The sequence below is a fragment of the Symphalangus syndactylus genome, chromosome 19 (assembly GCF_028878055.3).
Source record: "Symphalangus syndactylus isolate Jambi chromosome 19, NHGRI_mSymSyn1-v2.1_pri, whole genome shotgun sequence".
NCBI classification, from domain to species: Eukaryota; Metazoa; Chordata; class Mammalia; order Primates; family Hylobatidae; genus Symphalangus; species Symphalangus syndactylus.
Genome location: NC_072434.2, coordinates 27,437,610 through 27,458,991, shown reverse-complemented (window position 1 = coordinate 27,458,991; position 21,382 = coordinate 27,437,610). Strand labels below are relative to the sequence as shown.

The 21,382-nt window shown below is 35.4% G+C and overlaps 1 pseudogene; it reads right to left on the bottom strand.

The window, feature by feature from the left end:
* Positions 1-373: 373 nt before the first annotated feature.
* LOC129458234 (histone-lysine N-methyltransferase SETMAR-like) overlaps positions 374-21,382 on the bottom strand; it is a 34,173-nt pseudogene continuing 13,164 nt past the window's right edge.

Below are 21,382 nucleotides of genomic sequence, written 5' to 3'. Positions count from 1 at the left end.
TGAATAGAATTTAAAGCATATGAAAAATTTCAGTTTCTATCCACAATAGCTTAAAATGTTTAGAAAATGTATGCAGTTCAAATAGACTTAAAGCAAAACTGACGTACTTTCTCCTTAACGAAAACTAAAATCAACCTTCAGCAAAGTACGAGTGCTGATTTTCTTTAGCCTAAGGTGCAGGAAATTATGTGGGCCAGGCCTAGGTCCTAATAGTCAGAGTGTCCAAACTCTAAGAATGGTTAATGCCCAACCAAGGAAGCTCTGTTATGTGTATCACAGTCCAGCTTTTCTGTTGCACAAGTAATTGCGGTTTTAGACCATGAATTTTAAATCACTATAACTAAGTTCAAACACATCTTTATTAACCAAAATAGGAACCATTACAATCAACACATTTTTGCCAATGAGAAATAAATTTGTTTATTCCTGTAGCACAGAATTTCAGGCCTTGGGATTTGATGAATTCTTGGAAAGCATTTTCTGCATCCTGCTAGTTGTGGAAGCATTTTCCCTGCAAAAAGTTGTCGAGATGTTTGAAGAAGTGGTAGTTGGTTGGTGAGAGGTCAGGTGAATATGGCGGATGAGACAAAGCTTCATAGCCCAATTCATTCAACTTTTGAAGTGTCGGTTGCGTGATGTGCAGTGGGCCATTGTCATGGAGAAGAATTGAGCTCCTTCTGTTGACCAGTGCTGGCTACAGGGGTTGCAGTTTTTGTTGCATCACATAGATTTGCTGAGCATACTTCTCAGATGTAATGGTTTTGATGAGATTCAGAAAGCTGTAATGGATCAGACCCGCAGCAGACCACCAAACAGTGACCATGAACTTTTTATTTTTATTTTTTTTTTAGACGGAGTCTCACTCTGTCGCCCAGGCTGGAGTGCAGTGGAGCGATCTCGGCTCACTGCAAGCTCCGCCTCCCAGGTTCATGCCATTCTCCTGCCTCAACCTCCAGAGTAGCTGGGACTACAGGCGTCCACCACCACGCCCAGCTAATTTTTTGTATTTTTAGTGGAGACGGGGTTTCACAGTGTTAGCCAGGATGGTCTCGATCTCCTGACCTCGTGATCCGCCAGCCTCGGCCCCCCAAAGTGCTGGGATTACAAGCGTGAGCCACCGCTCCTGGCCGACCATGAACTTTTGTGTGTGTGTGTGTGTGTGTGTGTGTGTGTGTGTGCAAGCTTGGCTTTGGGAAATGCTTTGATGTTTCTTCTCAGCCCAACTACTAACCCAGTCATTGCTGGTAGTTGTATAAAATCCACTTTTCTCCACACATCACAATCCAATTAAGAAATGGTTTATTGATTTTCTGTAGAATAAGAGAAAATGACACTTAAAAACGATGATTTTTAAAATTTTTGCTCAGCTCATGAGGCACCCACTTTTCGAGATTTTTAACCTTTCCAATTCTCTTCAAATGCCGAATGACCGTAGAATGGCCTGTGTTAAGCTCTTCGGCAACTTCTTGTGTAGTTGTAAGAGGATCAGCTTCGATGATTGCTCTCAACAAGTTCGTTGTCAACTTCCAATGGCCAGCCACTATGCTCCTCATCTTCAAGGCTCTTGTCTCCTTTGCAAAACTTCTTGAACCACCACTGCACTGGACATGTGTTAGCAGTTCCTGAGTCAAATGCATTGTCGATGTTGAGAGTTGTCTCTGCTGCTTTATGACCCATTTTGAACTTGAATCAGAACATTTCTCAAATTTGCTTTCGTCTAACATCATTTTCATAGCCCAAAATAAATATAAAATAAACAAGTAATAAGTCTCAAGCAAAAAAAAGCTAGAAATGTATATTAAAATGATATATATCATAACCACATTTATTTAATAATGTATTTCAATATCAAATGGCAAATTTCAACAATGCAAAAACGGCATTTACTTTTGCAACAATCTAATAGAACTCTGATAACTGAGATGAGTACATATCTAAACGGATGCCTAAGAAAATTTTGAAACTCTGGACTCCTAAACCATTGGAGCTTGGAAAAGTAGCTCATCTCTCTCTTAAGTATAGAATCCTTACTTAAAGGCAGTGAAAAGGGCTGTCTCCTATCAAATAATATTTTTTCCTTCAGGATTTGCCCCATCCTTCTCTGCTATATACTGGAATTAACTAATGTTAAGTCACAAAATAACCCAACTGACAATTGTGCAGCCTCATGAGGAAGGAAAGTGACAGTATCACAAAAATATCTAGTCAGTATGTAGCTGGGGGAGCACAAGTAGAATTTGATTTTCATAATTCTTGATCCAGAGAATAGAATACAAGGTTGAATATGACATAATTTACTTATTTAGGATAAAATTTTCGAGATACAAATTTTAATACTCTGTCAAGGGTCCCAAGGGATAGTATAAAGTGGTTACTAGGGTAGATCTAGAAGGTGGAAAAGGAATAAACATGCTAAATGAAGTCAAAATGCCAACATTCCCATTGCAGATACTAGAAGAAGTCATTTAAAGGGTCAGGGAAATTGAACTGCTTGAATGGTTATACTATAGAAAGTCCTGCCAGATGATTATATTCCATAGGAAGACCTGGAAAAGTCAATATTGGTCAAGGCCATAAGAAATAGAATCATTAAAATGTTCATTAATGAGAAGGGCACCAGCATGTTCATTGACTTCTCTCCTCTCCATCAGTAACCCAGGGCTGATGGCAGGAGAGTCAGTTATAAAAGCAGGAATAACATAAGTAGAAATTAGTGAATGCCAAAACTGTAGTGATACAGTGAATGTGCTTAGCCACCAGAAGCCAGGTGGGTGCAATTATTGTAATGAGCAGCAGGGTTAGATTAGCAGCCAAGAGCCCCACCTAACCCACAGATAATTACATAGGCAGCAAAAAAAGAGTATTCTTTAGCCTGTACAATGAAGAGAAATCAAGGAGAGATGACCTTTGATTTTTATATCTTAAAGCACCACAATTACCTGCTAAGATTTCAGATCTGATCTCATTTTCAGACCCATGACAATTTTATCGAATTAAGGCCAGATCTTCAGAAGAAATAGCCTGCAACACCATCACAAAAAGACATGCTAATGATTCTTCCAGCCTCCCTTAAGAAGGACTCATGACCATTTACTTGGGTAACTCCATTTAAAAAAGGAAAATGCCCAAACATTTAGAGAATTGTTTTCCTGAGGGTATCCTTCGACATTAATACCTGAAGATTTGAAGCACCACTGTGGCTCCCTTTTAGACTACAGACTTTTGATGCTAGGTAATAAGTTTGTTCCCTGACATGATTCAGCAAACAGTGGGTCCACTAGGTCCTGAAACCCATCTGTTAGTCATTTCCCAGGTTCAAGACTTTATGATTGGGGTTTTTATAACTAGTTGTTGATGTACTTCCCACATTAGGCACTTGGGCTGTAAGATAAGAGCTATCAGAAAGAGTGATACCAAATGGAAGCCTCTATAACTAATAACCAAGATAATAAACTAAAAGTAATATTACATCATGGGGTAAGATGGCAGACATCATTGCACCTTGTAGGGTCTAAAGAATACAGGGGTGGTAGCCTTCAACATTTCTTTAATAAATTTATCATCTGGTTGCTGCAGAAACCAGATTGATCCCAGAGAATGACAACAGACTATCCAAAATTTAGTCAAGTTATAGTCCCAATTGCAACTGCCGTGTCATATGTTGTATGTTTTTTTCTCAAGAAGATTAATACAATCTCCAGTACATGCTAAAAGCCACCAATTTGAGAAATAATTATTTTCCATTCTGATTAGAAAACAGATCAGAAACAGCACTCACATGAAATGGACAACAATATACACTTACAGTTTTGTTGTAAATCAACCTTCAGCAATACTATAGAGAGAACTGAATCTTCTAGATATCACTCTCAATATCACATTGATTCATATGACATTGATATAGCAAGAAGAAAGAAATAGGAGATGTGCTTATTTGAACCTTTTTCTCCAGGTAATATTGTATCATTTAAAGCTTTTAAGAAGAAGAATGGCTTGGTTGGAATTACACTTTAAATAAAATGCTGAGATCTTCATGGGGAACAGGTTTTACCTAAATACAGCTTGAGGTGTGATAAGATAATCAGGAATAAAGAGAGAGAGAGATAAGAAAGAAGGAGAAGAAAGAAAGAGGAAGGAAGGAAGGAAGGAAAAAAGGAAGGAAGGAAGGAAGGAAGATGGGAGGAAGGAAAGAAAGAAGGAAGAGAGGAAGGGAAATATCTCAATGAGTTATAATAAATAGCCCCTGGTAGATATAAATGAATGTTGTGTCAAAATCCTAGCAAGGCATGGGACCTGGCATACTCAATTGAGATGAAGAGGAAACAGATATATACTCAAAATGAACAAAGATAATTTAATGAAGATACAGTTTCAAGGTAGATAAAGTTATAGAAAATAAGCAAGCATTGCTGAGGTACTTAATAAGAACTCCTAGAAATTGGAAGTCTTAGCATATTTGGCCTGGGGGCAGGAGGAGGGAACAGGGCGAGTGGAGTTTAGATGAGAACTGTGGGAAAAGGATCATCAGAAAGAGGCTCTAGTCTTAAAGATCCCAAACTACTGTCTGTGTCATGTGGTAAATTGGAGAGGATAGATATCTACACATATACACATACATACACCACACACATATACACATGTTTTATATATATGTGTGTGTGTGTATATATGTTATACACATATATATATAATTTCTAGTAGGGATGGACACTGTAGGAATGATAGAGAAACAAGTGTTTTCTCTCTTTCATGTTTACCCTTTTCTCTCCAACATGATGTATTTAGGAAGGGTCAGCAAGAAAACTATCAGCTGGGAGAATACAGCAGGATAAATCTCTGCCAAAGCCCTGAGGGAAGACAGTGTGTCAGAGGAAATATGGAAACAGAGGCCTATATAAAATACGTTTTCTACTGGGAAAGGTAGTAAGGTCTGGCAGCTCGCCTCTGCCAGTGTCATCTGTGGTATCATACATGGTGGAACTGGTGAGAGCCACTAGGTATCTCAGCCCTCATAAGCTGATAATTAAAATCATGCTTGCACACCATTTTAGATGACTTATTTTTAATATACCATTGTTTTGAATGTTTTCAGGCAGAACTTATTAAAATGTCATACCATGCACTGTAACAATTGTTCAATAGGGTTTTAAACCAAGTGTTGCTTGATATTGATGTCATCCACACATTAATAGCTATTTTAAATTGAGTAGCTAGCTACTGTATTAAAAGTGTGGTAATGAGTGCTTTTCTTTTTTTAAAATTTTATTATTATTATACTTTAAGTTCTAGGGTACATGTGCACAATGTGCAGGTTTGTTACATAGGTATACATGTGCCATGTTGGTGTGCTGTACCCATTAACTCATCATTTAACATTAGATATATCTCCTAATGCTATCCCTACCCCCTCCCTCCACCCCACAACAGTCCCAGGAGTGTGATGTTCCCCTTCCTGTCTGACTCAATCTTTACCATACTTTGAAGTATTTATTATTAACTATAGTAGTTTCAAGTGAGAAGACTAAGGCTAAGAGAGGATAATTGAAGGTAGTATAGAAAGTAAGTGAATTCATTGATTTTTGATTCAAGGTTTTTATGTTTAATGACTCAGCAACAGTTTTTATATGATCAGATTATGTAATGTAATTGGAAAGATAAACATTTTACTCAAAAATAGTTATGCAAGACAGTATGTAATAAAATAAAAAGTTTCACCCAGAAAACAAATGGTTATGGGGTTAACTGATAACAATGCAAAATAAAGACGTTAGCATTGTTAGAAATAATTTGAGATGTTAAAGAGTAGACATTATTCAATTTTTTTTTTTTTTTTTGACAGAGTCTCGCTCTGTCACCCAGGCTGGAGTGCAGTGGTGCAATCTCGACTCACTGCAAGCTCCACCTCCCAGGTTCACGCCATTCTCCTGCCTCAGCCTCCCGAGTAGCTGGGGCTGCAGGTGCCCGCCACCACGCCCTGATAATTTTTTTTATTTTTTAGTAGAGACGGGGTTTCACCGTGTTAGCCGGGATGGTCTCGATCTCCTGACCACGTGATCTGCCCGCCTGAGCCTCCCAAAGTGCTGGGATTATAGGCATGAGCCACGGCGCCCAGCTGCCCATTATTTGAATTTGTAAGAATGAGTGAGATGGTTTAAGAATCTTTAAAGACAGAATAAATATTGTTGATGTTTTGGATATTCTCCTTCCTAAAGCTGATCTCAAGTGAGTCACAATTTTATCTCTGTGATTTCGTGTTTTATTGTACTTATATATTCCTTAATTTCTTACCAAAATTATTTATTTGTCCTTGGTAAATAAGAAAACATTTGTAATGCTTGCAAAATTGAGATTTTCTGATTAGATATAAAGGAAAGAAACTTATTCTATCCCTAGCTGTGTCTTATTTGTGCAGCCTGATGAAATTTCATAAATCACAGAGTACCTTTGGGCCACAATAATCAAAGAGCTTCCCTAAAAGTAGACTACAATAATTATAATACTTGCTATTTAAAATATCTTATACTACATAAATGATAAACTATAGTATTTAGTAATAAAAGGCTTGATTCTGTTATTTTTATGAGTAAGAATATTTTCAAAGTTGAAATTATTTTCCTATGCCTTTTCCTTCATAAAATCTGACAGCTGATTTGTGCATTTGTGTCACAGTTGGATGGTGTGCACCCATCTAAGAAATGACAAACACAAAGACCTCTTGGAGCAGATGGAAGGCACCCATGGATGGTTTCATCTACCTAGGGGATTGATAAATTAACTGAGGAGTTTGGGTTCTGATATTGAAATAGTGGCTTGCTAGCGTTGCTGCAGAAGTAAGTCATCGAAGACAGCTGCTGTTTTTAAGTATTTTAAACACTTAGGGGTGTCTGAGTTCCCAAGGCTCTTTATTTTACATTTGGAAGTTTCTTCTTTGCTTTTGCTGCTTTTTTCTTTTTTGCTGTTTTCTTTTTAAAATTTTTCTTCAGTGTTCTTATGGTGAGGAGGAAATATGTTAGAGCATAAATGGGAGTAGAGATAATATATTGTGGTTAAGAAAAAAAGGGGCTATTTATAAACTAAATACAGTACTCAGTTTTGAGTGTTGCATTTTCATTGATTATTCTATTAAAACTTCTCATACATAAATTTCTTTTGTTAGAAACCCTCTAATATTACCCTATGACACCTGCCTCACCTATATTCCTAATTTTATGAAATCCAGGATACCTAATATGGGATTTCTCTGCCTCCCACCGTTTCATTTCCTTTTGTCCCAGAATGTCTAGGATTATTTCTATAATGAAAACTAAATTATCTTAGATATATCAGCTAGCCTTGTTTTATTTTTTAAGAAATTCCTAACCCTATGATTCCATCCTGATTTTATGTTTAGATTATGTTTGATTGTTTTGAAGTCTGATTTTAGGCCATATTGGTCCATACCCTCCTTTTTAAGTTCTTAATGAATTACAATGATAAATTTAAGCATTTTTTAAGTTATTCTGTCACATCTTGCTTCCTTATTTACCATCCCAGTTAGTATTATGTAAAGCTAAATTACACACTAATTAAATTCATGAATATTGCTAAATTTGGAGTAGTCATTAGCTGAAGAAAGAACAGTAACACAAAGTGTTATAATGACATGGAAATGTGAGAAGAAAAAATTTTAAGAATTGTTCAACTTGAGAAAATGTGATTTGTTAAGTAACGAATAGAACAGGGCTTTTAGCTGTCTTTTCTTTTATTAAAAATGTTTGCACGTATATAAATTCTGATTACAACCCTAGAGAGTAATGAACAGGTAATGACTGTTTACTTGAGCTTTGGAATATAGGGAACCTTTGGTTGCCAGTACGTAATACCTTATCTGCATAAGACCATGTGGAGTAAATTACAGCTATCTGTCACTACACTGATTGCTTGTTTTCTTTCAGGTTGCATTTAAGGTGTAATTTATTTGAATATATAACACTATCTTACTATTTGGAGCAATGTACATGATCTTTAAGACAGGAATTATAGCTCATAGCTGTTGAAATGAACAAGATTTGTGTTAAAGCTAATAAAATTTATTTTTACCTCAACTTCCCTCACAATGTATGTTGATTTAAAGAAATACCAGGGACACATATTTTATTAATTTTCCTAATCATGGTTATCTAAATCAAAAACATTAACAGAAATATAAATAATTTTCTAAGGCTAATTGGATAATAATAATACCAGAACATAGTAAATGCTTACATGTTAAGCAGTTATAATAATGAGAAAAATGTGCATAGCACATATATAACAAGTGTATGCAAATTGAGATGATCAAGAAACAATCTTTATGTAAGTACGAATAAATAATTACATTCAATTAATGAAATAATGAGAAAGCCATAGCATTTTGCAACTTAAGTAGGTGACATTAAAAAACAAAACAAAAAAAAATTTAAGAGCTGAAAGAGCTACAGGGAAATTCAATCTACAAAATAATAAAAGGTTATATTAGTAAATAATCTTTGAGTTTTTGGCTAAGAGAATTGTGACAAAGAAGTGAATTATCATAGTTTATGGGTAGAACTAAAGCCTCCACTTAAGAACCTTGAATTACATTCTAATGCTATAGCCACTGTACCCTATGGCCATCATACTGCATTCCATAGGGCCCACATTTCTCTTATATCTAGATGTTAATAACTCATCACTAAAACAGCAATGATGTGTAGCTTATTGGAACTTGGATTAATCTATCAACCATGAAAACAACCTTTTTCTCAGCAACTTCCTGAAGATTATAATGTATATGGTATTCCTGTTTTGACGAACTTGCAACTAGGCCCTATGGATTTAAAAATTTTGAAAAATACAACAAAAATAAGTAGTGGTAGTTGTTCATCTCTATACAACTATTTTTAAAAAATATTATATTTAATTTCCGAAGAGAAAGAGTTCACTAAATAGAATCATTGGTTAAGGATTTATTATTTGATAGATAAACTTCAAAGCACAATAAACTATGAATCAGTAAAAAAGAAAAGCATTATACATGGAGGGACTTGAGTTAAAAACTACTTAGCTATAGAAAAAGTATTTTATTTATCGTGGATAATTTTATTTAAATAGATATTATTTTAGATACAGTATGAGGACTGTTCAAAAACAGTTTTAATTAGAGAATAATGTATTACTTTAAACTTTCAAATATCTTTGAGTTTTTGATATCCAGAAGGCAATGTTCTAAGTCTTGCAAGGAAATTAAGAGCAGCTTTGTAGAAAAAATTTGGAAATACATTTTATACCCTGTTCAAACATTCCACCTGAGCCTTCAGAAATATGAATAATTTCAACAGCAATGGCCTTAAAATTTGACCAATGAAATAAACTGAGTTCTCAATTAGGTAGTAACACTGCCATAGAGAATATTACTTCATGGATGTGCATGAATTAAGCAGATATATAATTAAATTTTTGGTATTTGATCAGATGGATTGCTACTCATTAAGGCTGAACAGAGCTCCATAAAATGGATTTGCAAGGAAATTCCATGTTGCTTCCATAAATTGTGGCATTTAAGAAAAAGTCTGAATCAGTAAAACTCATTTTTGGGAGCATACACAAGCAATCACTTCTTGATATAATTTAGCTAACTCCTCATCTTCTCTGTTTCTTCAGTGTCATTCTTGATCTGATGACTATGTTTCTCTTATTATATTTCAAAACCTACCCCATATACAAGACCGAGACCAAAAGTTGCATTTGGTATATTTATTACTTGCTTTCTTCACCTGCCTACATGGTCAAGTACAGCTAAATCTACCTCCATTATTCTTTATTCAGCTACTAACACTGATTTAATAAATTTGAGTTCTTTCTTATTTATGGCCAGCCAACTCCCAGCTTCTACGAGCAAATTGCCCTAATTTGAACTCTGACATTCAATATAAGCATTTAAATTTTGTGGGCATAAGTATGGAACAAGGAAAGTGATATTTTAGAAGATTAATGTATCTAAAATATGCAGAATGAATTGAAACACTGTGGAAAAGAAGAAAGGAGTCTGTTACAATAATTCAAACATGGGGTGACATTGGCCTGAGCTGAGTGAATATTGTAACTGTACTGAGAAAAGCATAGATTTAATTGCAATAATAATTTGAAGGGAAAAATCAACAGGACCTAGTGCTGACTACAGGAAAAAATATAAAAGAAAAAACGCAGCATTGTTTTGGAACCCTGTAATTAACAGGCACAAGAATCAAGAGAAGAAACTGAGAAACCCAGAGAAGCACGTGATTCATGGTAACAGATAGAGTTGACTTATACATGCTGAATTTCAGGCTAAAGCATCCAGGTGGAGACATTCCGTATGACATTCAAAATTAGAATTCTGAATAAAAATTCAGGACTGGAGATTTATACTTGTAAGTTATAAATGCAGAAATAATACATAAATCTACTGTGGTAGATAAGATCTAAAAATAAAAGAGAAGGTACTGAAAAAGGGCTGAAAAATTAATGACAAAAGTGGTAAGACTAGAGCCAGTAAAAGACACACAGAAGAAATACCAAATGACAAAAGGAAAGCACATATAGTGTGATTTTAAAGATCTCAAGAAGGAACACCAAAAACAAAACAAAAAATGGAGCTGGGGAAGAGAAAGAGAAAGAAAATAAAGAAAGGAAGATAATAAGATTCAACAACTTTTAAGGCATCTGGCAGGTTTCAAGAAGTGAAGGCTAAGGAAGACCAGTGTCTACTTGAAGATCAAAAGTAACACTGAAATTCTGGGTATAACATAACAGTTATATTTAGCATTCAGTTTACATGTATTAGTGATCATATCTAGAAATAAGGAATGCTTAGTATTCAAATGAACAAAAAAACCACACTGACATACACACATATGCACACAAAACCTTATTGTGAGTCTTACAAAAAATTACAAGCAGTTGCATTGATTGGTTGTTGTCTCAACTTCTTTAGGTTAATTATAGAAGCTTAAGGATGTCTAGTAAAGAATAAAAAAAATTATGTTAAGAACATTTTTTTCTATTAGTGCTTTCTTTTAATTCTTTTTTAAAAAAGTAGTTCTTATTAACAAAATTGTACCTTAGAAATGTTGCAATTGAGTGTAGTTAATTGAAATTTTAAAATAAGTGTATAAAATATGAAAACAGTAAATAATAAATGATATTTTGACCTGGAAGGTAGCTGAAAAGTTTAATAATAGGTTAGAATGAAACTTTTGAAAATATTTTAAAAACAGAAGTGATTAAGCCCTCACATTTTTTTATTTTTTAAATTTTATTTTTCTATTTATTTATTCATTTGTGATGGAGTCTCACTCTGTTACCCAGGCTGGAGTGCAGTGGCACAATCTCAGCTCACTGCAACCTCTAATTCCTGGGTTCAAGCAATTCTCTTACCTTAGCCTCCTGAGTAGCTGGGATTACAGGCATCCGCCACCACACTTGGCTAATTTTTGTATTTTTAATAGAGACAGGGTTTCATCATGTTGGACCAGGCTGGTCTCAAACTCCTCAGATGATCCGCCTGCCTCGGCCTCCCAAAGTGCTGGGATTACAGTCATGAGTCACTATGCCTGGCCAAGCCCTTGATATTTTAAATAAAGTACTATGTTGACCTTAGTTTGAGAAAATATGTATTATATTTTGAAAATTGTATAGGATACCTAAGTAATTAGCTCTAGGTTGAACAAAATCAGCAATTAATTTAAGAACAAGGTTTTATGTATCCTACTGAAGGCACCTTACAAAACAGTTATTTGTACTTAAAAAGATCAACCCCTACTTCACTCTCAAATGTATTTTGAGAACTTAAAACAGAGTTCCCATTCAACCCCGCAACCCTGGTACTGGGTAGATACCCCAAGGAAAATAAATAATCCTACAAAAAAGACACATGCACTTCTATGCTCATTGCTATACTGTTTCCAATAGCAAAGACATACAGTCAACCCAGGTGTCCATCAATGGTAGACTGGATAAAGAAACTGTGATACATATACAACATGGAACACTACATAGCCATAAAAAATAATGAAGTCATGTCATTTGTTGCAACATGGATGCAGTTGGAGGCCATAATCCCAGGATATTTAAAGCAGGAACAGAAAACCAAATACCACATGTTCTCACTTACAACTGGGAGCTGAACATTGAGGACACGTGAACGTAAACATGGGCACAACAGAGAGTATAGGCAACCAGAGGAGGCAGAAAGGGAAGGGTCATAGGTTGAAAAACTACCTACTGGGTTCTGTGCTCATTACCTGGGTGATAGGATCTATACCCCAAACCTCAGCATCATTAAATATTCTCACGTAACAAACCTGCACACATATCCCCTGTGTCTCAAATAAAAGTAGAAATTGAAAAAGAGAAAACTTATTTGGCTCCCAGGCACACTCATAACATATATAAGATATTTATGCAGAGCAACAGAAAGGGCTGAAATTATGTCAGGATTTACAAATTTGTTTACATCTTTCAAAATGATTATATAAGTCCTCTCAACAATAAAAATAATCAAATTTCTGATACGTACCAACATAGATTAATCTCAAAAGCATTATGCTAAGTGAAAAAGCTGGACTCAAAAGGCTACACACTGTGTGATTAAATGTGTATAAATGACATTTTTTTTTTTTTTTTTGAGATGGAGTCTTGCTCTGTCTCCCAGGCTGGAGTGCAGTGGCGCGATCTCGGCTCACTGCAAGCTCCGCCTCCCGGGTTCACGCCATTCTCCTGCCTCAGCCTCTCCGAGTAGCTGGGACTACAGGCGCCCGCCACCACGCCTGGCTAATTTTTTGTATTTTTAGTAGAGACTGGTTTTCACCGTGGTCTCGATCTCCTGACCTCGTGATCCGCCCGCCTCGTCCCCCCAAAGTGCTGGGATTACAAGCGTGAGCCACCGCGCCCGGCCAATGACATTCTATAGAAAGAAAATCTATAGGTCTGGGAAAAGAAATGATCATTTCCAAATTGTGGGGAAGAGCAGATGTAGTGCAAAGGGGCACAAGAGTACTTTTTGAGGTGATAGGAGTATTCTGTACCCTGTGATTTGATAGTGGCCACCCAACTGTATGCATTTGTCAGAACTCTTTAAACTCTTTTTTAAAGCAGTGAATTTTATTGAACTTTTTTTGAACTTTTTATTGAACTTTTTTTATTGTAAAACTTACTTCAATAAATTTGATTTTTTTTAAAGTAAAGCATATGTGCTCTCAGGCATGAAGAAGAATGGTGTATCTGAGTATTATTTAATTGCGAATGACATTTATCAGTGATTATCAGTGACCCTGCACATATTAAGCTTCTAATAATAAGAGGTGAAAAATAAATATAAACTGTTTTACATGTAAGATTTTAAATTGTTCTTTTAAGATTAAAGGCTAGACTGCACTATATAATCATCTATTTTAGTAGCTGATACAGTGAAAGAAGCCAATCCTTGAATTACTAGACCTCTACTCCAAACTTTTAGCCAAATGTTCTGGGTTAACATGAACTCCTGAACATAAAGATGAATATAAAATTTTCTCCTTCCTTAGGAAAAAAAAGTGTTCTCTTTTCCTCATGCTCTAAAATTTCATTAAATTTTCTGTAATGTCTTTAAGCAGGAAATTCTATTAATTTATTTTCTTTTAAAGATGAATAATATGTGAAAAATAGATTTACCATTTGTACAGGGCTTGTTTTGTGGTTTAATGTTATTAATATTATTATAATACTTTCATAAAGCAGATAAAGACTGGGCTTAATATCATTAACATAATTATATAGAATACACTTCATTTAGTGCCTTTTCCACTGTGGGGGTTCTTTTATTACTAAGGCAGTATGGAAAGGCTTTTTCCTAATTTATTCCACATTTTATTTTCAACATGAAGTGCTAAACCTATTGAACCATAGACCTTTGTTGAATTGATCTCTTCACTTGCGGTATTTACTGCTCCGGTAAATTAGGTGTACATAATAACTAGCTGTCGACCTCTAGATGCAACAGAGTCAAGCTGCATAAATTCCCATTCTTTCAGATACATATATTGCAATGCGTTTATCTGAGAAGTTAGTCTACTGCTGCTGTAAATAATTTCATAGTGTGGAAACTAATTTCATGCCATCTTTGGTTTCATTTATTTAAAAATAAGGAAAAATTGTGATAAAAGTTCAGCCATAGTAGCAATACTGTCAAAGTTTTAATTGAGGACATTTTGTATTACAGAAGTTCCACATTTAAATTTTATACACTAAGATTATATATTTGATATCTGAGGACCACCTTTTCTTGATAAAATCATCTATATTTTAGAGAGAGAATTGTCCATTAATTGTGTCACGGTACTTTTTATACTTTAATTTCAATTCTGCCAATGAATAAATAACTGGAAAAACTCTTTCAAAAGTTAGAAAGGTCATTCCCTGAATAGAGCTGATTGGGAAAACAAGTAATATAAATGACTATGGCAAGTAAACTCAACAACCAGGGAAATAATATTTGTCAAAAGTAAAATTTTCTAAATTTCCTATGTATGCTTGGAAGACAAAACAGAACAACACACACACACACACACACACACACACACACACACACACGTCCATTGAATAGTATGGTTTACCACAAAGGTACAAGAGATAACATGAGAGGGTAAGTGCAGTTTTATTGCATAGAAACCTCAAAGAAGGTATCTTCATTTTAAAACAAGAGGATCATTTAATCTGTTGTTGCTCCATTGAGGTAAAATCTACCTAGGCAAAATGCTAACAGCATGAAAGATAAAGGTCAGCAAAAAGAACTTAAGGGATTATTGAAAGTTCCAAATTTGCCATTAAGGAAAAAGATTTTAATTTTAAAATTTGATGGTATTATGGTTATAAATAGATTAATAAATTCATAGCAAAAGCTGACTTTGACAATCAAGAGCCAATTGGTCTTTTCTCAGTCAGAATAATATGGAGCAGAAAACTGAAATGAAATTGCCCTAAGGAAATTTTTTCATTGACAAAGAAAACATACAAAATGCAATTTTATGTGGGTATTCTTGACAATTATAGAAACATTTTTTAAAAGTAATTATTGTGTTAACAGCTTAGTAAAATTAAAATATTAGCAAGGCAGTAATTAGCTGTGTTTCATTTTAAATAGGTGTTCTAAAATGAAAGTATTGTTAAAAATTCTTATTTTCAATTTGTTAAAAAGAAATGGTGAAACAATGTCTACATGTATTTCAGATTGCTGGTGGATGAGTAGAGCCAGGCCGGGTGCACATGAGTACTAGCAGATAGACCACTGTTTCTACCACAACATTATCTCTTTCCCATATGTACAACATAGCATTGATGACTCTGTTCTGGAGTATAAAAAAGAAACTTAACTCTATGCCCTAACAGAATCTGAGGGTGGGGTTATTCCTGTCATGGGTGAAAGCTATTAAAAAAGCAAAAATCAAAAGCAAGCAAAGACCTCGACAGGTAATCATTCTCTGAATCGTGCACAACTAATTTTTCAGTGAAACCAGAATTTTCTCCCTTGAAAAACTGATAATTTGAAAGTTCTAGTGAAAGACGTAGACTGGCTCTTGCAATAATAAACTCGGATTTATTAAATATGTGGATTTTACTGGTGAGAATCCAGCAGTCAATAGTTAGGTTTTAGGCAAACTGAATAAATTCAGATAACTGATTACCCCACAAACTCACTATGACCATGTTGCAGATGTCATACTGACTTGTAAGAGTGGTGACCACAAAGCAACAGGTACAGGGAAAAATTAACTATCTCTTCTCTCATTTATACATCTAATTTCAAAGCATGTATTTTAGATGACATACTGGAAAATAATATTTGCAATAACAATATATTGGATTGTATAAAAGACATCCCTTGCAGGCCACATTTCCCAGTCAACAGATCCTGAAGGTTATGGTGTAAGAATTCCTGTTGACTTCTCATAAAACCCTACATGACCAAAATTAATGAACCGTCAGAGTCTTATATACTCACATTCTAGTTAGATGCTGCTGAGATCTTGGTGAAATCCTGTAAGGACAGGGAATGTTTTACTCCTCCCAAAAACCTTCCACCCAAGTTTAATTCTAAAATGATTATTTTTAAAATAGTTTGGTATTTTAAAAAATTACATCAATCCATATTTTCTCACTCTAATTCATGGTATGTAAGCACAAATTGAACGAATCAGGTATTAGATAAGCACTGAAACTGAGATATTTCCAGCCTACTGAAGAAAAGTTGGATTTGATGAAAGTTAAAATAATGAGATGCTTCTTTTAATTATTATATTATTCATCTGACAAAAGCAGCCTTAGTTTAAAATGTAATAAACCTTTTGGATAAATATTATTGCAAGATTTGGGTAAAGGTAGGTCAGACTCTGAAATCTCAGTTCTTATAAACAAACTCTCATTTATATATTTAAATATGGAGTATTAATATCATAAAAGGCCTTATGAGTTCTATTAGGAGTTTGGAAAATGTGATTCAGCTTCACATTTTATTACATCGAATGCTATCAAAAGCCAGAAGAGTTTGAAAATGTGAAATTATTTTGTTCATAGTTGGATAAGAACAAATGTTATTTATTTCTCAGAACTTAACTTCTGGACTATTATCGAGAAGTTGAAAATGATGTAGTAAAGTATCTTAGGATGTCAGGTTAGGACAAATTTCTTATCAGAGAAGTACTTTGATTCCAGAGCCCCTGCTGAAATGCTGGAGTGGACGTTGCAAGATACCACATGAATATGATTCAAAATAAACAGTCTGGATAAATTATTGAGATATGTTTACCTTAATCCACTTTTGCTGTTTATAACAAAAGTACCATAAACTAGATGTTTTGTAAACAATAGAAGTTTATTTCTTACACTTCTAGAGGCTGAGAAGCCTGAGACCAAGGTGCTGGTGTATTCAGTATCTGATGAGAACTTGCTTCCTGGTTCATAGATAGCTATCTTCTCACTGTGTCTTCACATGGCAGAAGGGAAAGTGTTTTCCATGTCTCTTTTATAAGGGCACTAATCCCATTTTTGGGGTATCCATCTTCATGACCGAATCATCTACCAAAGACTTCACCTATCAATACCATCACACTGGGACTTCAGAGTTCAACTGAGAAATCTTGAGAAGGCACATTCAGTCTATGGTAATATTATAAGATAGCTCAGACAATATATCTTAGCCTTTCAGTACTGGACAGGTAGACATAAATTAGTCCTTCTAGGTTATCACTTTAGAATCTGACCACAAGAGTATTCCAGTGTGTTCCAGTTTCAATGAGAACACAGAGAAGTCCAATTGCTTGTCTCAATACTTCGACTGCTTTCTCCCTTTTTCCCACCAATTCTTGAGGCTGTATATGTATAAAACACTAGTAAGGTCACATCTGAACAGACATCTAAAAAATGTGAAGAAATAGGACAGTGAGGCAGTTGGATATCTGGAGAAAAAACATTTTGTGTAAGGAAAACAGCAAAAGGGGGCCTTGAGATAAAAGCATGTTTGATGTGTTTGAGAAAAAGCAAATAAGACAGTGTTGTTTGAGCAGTGAGCCAGGAGATGAGGTTGATGAGGCATTAGATTGTTCAGATACAGAGTAAGTTGCAGACCATCATAAATACCTAGGCTTTTACTCTTCCTGAGCTGTAAAATCAATGCAGAATTTTGAGCAGAGGAATTGTGTGATATAAAATATATTTTCAGAGGAGCACTCTGTCTTGGTGAAAATACATTGTAAGAGCTAAAGAACAGAAGTGGAGTAACCACTTATGAGACTGTTTTAATATTCCAGATGACAGAGGATGGCATAGTGGACCAAAGTGCTAGCAAGGAAGTAGGTGAACTTTAGTCAGATTCTGGATATATGTTGTACTTAGACCCAACAAAATTTGGTGCTGAATTAGATGGTGTGTGAAAACAGAAATAATTCAAGAATGACTGTAAAATTATTTGCCTGAGAAAATTGGATAATGAAATTATCAAGAAATAGAAAACTGCAGTGAATATAGGACTACAAGATTTGGGAAGAGGTTGATGGTATTGTTTTAAATATTTTATTTTGAAAATATTATTAAAAATCCAAGGGGAGGTGTTTGTTATCCATTAGAGATACAAGATAAGATGTTACAGTAGACTACAGGCTGAAGTTATATATTAAGGAGTTGTCAAAATGTGTAAGTATTCAAGCCAAAAATCTAAATGAGTTTATGAGAAAAAAAATAGAAAAGTAGTCCAATATTTAAAGGTAAGAAAATGTATAAAAGAGACAGAATAAGAACAAGCAGGAATTTTAATAGATTGTTTTGTTAGCTCTTTTGTTTTTATTTTAGTTTATTTGTTTTAAGATGGTCAATATTGCATATTGATAGGTTGAGAGAATAGATTTGCTAGAATGATAAAACAGATAATACAGCAAGGGAGAAAATAGTTGTTGGGGCAATGTCTGAGTAGGTAATAGTGGAAAATTGGTTTCAAACAGTGGTATGGATAATTCAATGGCACTAACAGGAGAGAAAGCAGAATATGTGGACATAAATGTGGGTACACTGATAGTTACGGTGGTGACACCATGGAGACTTATCTTCTGATTGCTTTATTTCCTCTGTTCAATAGCAAGCAGAGTCATTAACAGAGACTGAAAATTAGAAAGGTTGAATTTGGGGCTTAAATAAGGAGATTTAAATTGTAGCCCATTAGAATGAAATTACTGGGGAAATATAGCAAAACTTTCAAATAACAAGAGCCCACTGATGGTCCTTAATTTTGAACTAGGACCAGTCACCATGGTTTTGTGATGTTTCTCTAGTCACATTTAGCTGTTTCTGTGTAGGCGTAGAGTAGTCAGCACTGGATGAGTCAGGGGTTTCATCTTTTTCATGTGACTATGACTTATGCAGACAATACTGATTTAGAACACACATACATGCATGGATTATGATATCTCACTCATTAAGGAGATTTATAAAGATACAGGGTAGGTGAGAGACAGTAAAAAGTCACATAATCTTAGGAGGAAGAGGAAGATGAGGGACTGGTCTTACTGTCTCAGGGTGGGGACAGAGGTGGAAGAAAATTCACATATAAATGGACCCATGCAGTTCAAACCCAGGTTGTTCAAGGGTCCACTGTACTATAAATGAAAAAATACCGTAGAAATTTTGGGGGACATGTTTCTTTTCTTTTCTTTTTTTTTTTTTTTTTGTGATGGAGTTTCGCCCTGTCGCCCAGGCTGGAGTGCAGTGGCATGATCTCAGCTCACTGCAACCTCCGCTTACCAGGTTCAAGCAATTAACATTCCTCAGCCTCCCAAGCAGCTGGGATTACAGGTATGTGCCACCACACCCAGCTACTTTTTGTATTTTTAATAGAGACGGGTTTTACTATGTTGGCCAGACTGGTCTCACACTCCGACCTTAGGTGATCCACCTTCCTCAGCCTTCCAAAGTGCTGGGATTGCAGGCGTGAGCCACCGTGCCAGGCACATGTTTCTTTTATAATATATTAAATACATATAAAATACAATTCCATAAAGAATTTTATTTATTTATTTTCTATATGTGTGTAGGGCTGCAAATTGATTTATAAAAATACTTATGTACGTAGGTTATAATATCTATGATTTTCATTTCAGGTAGTTAACCTAACCATGGTCTGACACAGATGAGACCTGGTTGCAAATTCTTCCACTTTGTTCCCTCCATTTCCCTTCGGAAATCGTGGTTCCAGCAGAGCTGTGCTCCCTTTGAAGCAAACTTGCATACAGAGCTTTGCTAAAACTTCTTCTCTCTATCTTTTCTTACCATTATGGATTTATTCCATTTTTATTTCAGTTCAGATTTCAGGAGGTATGGTGCATAAGTCAAAATAACAGCAATAAACTGTCAGCACAATCAGAATGGTTAGTTAAGGAGTGTTTAATAGAGGGTCTTTCTGCAAAGCATACATAGGTGAGTAAATTAACAAGGCAGATGTAGTACTCCAGACTAGCAAGGTTAGGTAGTCACAACAGCTGCCCCTCATACCATGAATTCAGTGACACTGAGTTCATGAATAGGATAGACTGGAGGGCTCGAGCTGTTGTTGTTTTTTTACACATCTGATGCCTTGGTGGCTTTATTAGCGTCCTAGGGCTTCCATGACAAAGCGCCACAAACTCTATGGCTTAAAACAAGAGAAATTTATTGTCTCACAGTTCTAGAAGCTAGAAATCTGAAATCTAGGTGTCAACAGGCCTATGCTCACTTTCGAACTTGGAGAATCCTTCTACGCCTCTTGTAAGATCCGGTGTTCGCTGGCCATGTTGGAATTCCTTGCCTTACACATACATTACTCCAACCTCTGCCCCCATTGTCACATGGTTATTTTCTGCTGTGTCTTCACATGATATTATTTTCTTATGAGGATGCCAGTAATATTGGATTAAGAGCCCACCTTGTGCAATATGACCTCATATCAATTGAAATAATTTCATCTGCAATTACTCTACTTCAAAAGAAAATGCTTGCATTCTGAGATAGTTGATGTTAGAAATTAAGCATATATGGGTGGGACACAATTAAATTTCTAACACTAAGGATAATTAGAAGCCTGGGCTGTTTGGACTCTTGATACAATGGCACCCTTGAGGTAGCCAGATTTCTTATTGAAGGTGGTTTCCTCCAGAGTAAATGTTCCAAGAGACAAAAAGTGGAGCTGCCAAATACTTAGAGTTTAAGCTTTTAAACTAGTACAGCCTTACCTCCTTTCCGTTCTAGTGACCAAAGTTGTCATTAGATCCAGCCAATTTGTGAGAAGAGAAGTTTCTACTTCATTCTTCCAAGGGAGAAGTTACAAGGAGTTAGAAGTGATCTTTAGTCTACCTCATATCTCAATTTAGCTGACCTAAATCTTAATTCCAGGATTAAAGATTATAGTAGTTCGATCTTTAATGGTATATTGCAGATTCCCATTGACTAGTATTAGTGGGCAAGAAAATATTAAGAAGTGCTGTTATGAACCCCATAAAATCCAGACACAGTCCTTCTTACCCTATGAGGAAGCAATGCAATTGCTCTTTACATTTGAAACCAATCAACCAGCCAGTGCAATGAACCCTTTACTCTGTCTACCGGACATGTTTCATGAAGAATACAAATAACTGCATTTAGTCTTAGGTTCAAAATCACTGTCACTGGAACAAGAATCAAAATAAAGAGTCCAGGTATGGTGACTCACACCTGTAATCTCAGCATTTTGGGAGGCAGCGGCAGGTGGATCACTTGAGGTCAGGAGTTCGAGACCAGCCTGGCCAACATGGTGAAGCCCCATCTCTAGCAAAAATACAAAAAGTAGGTGAGCGTGGTGGTGGGTGCCTAT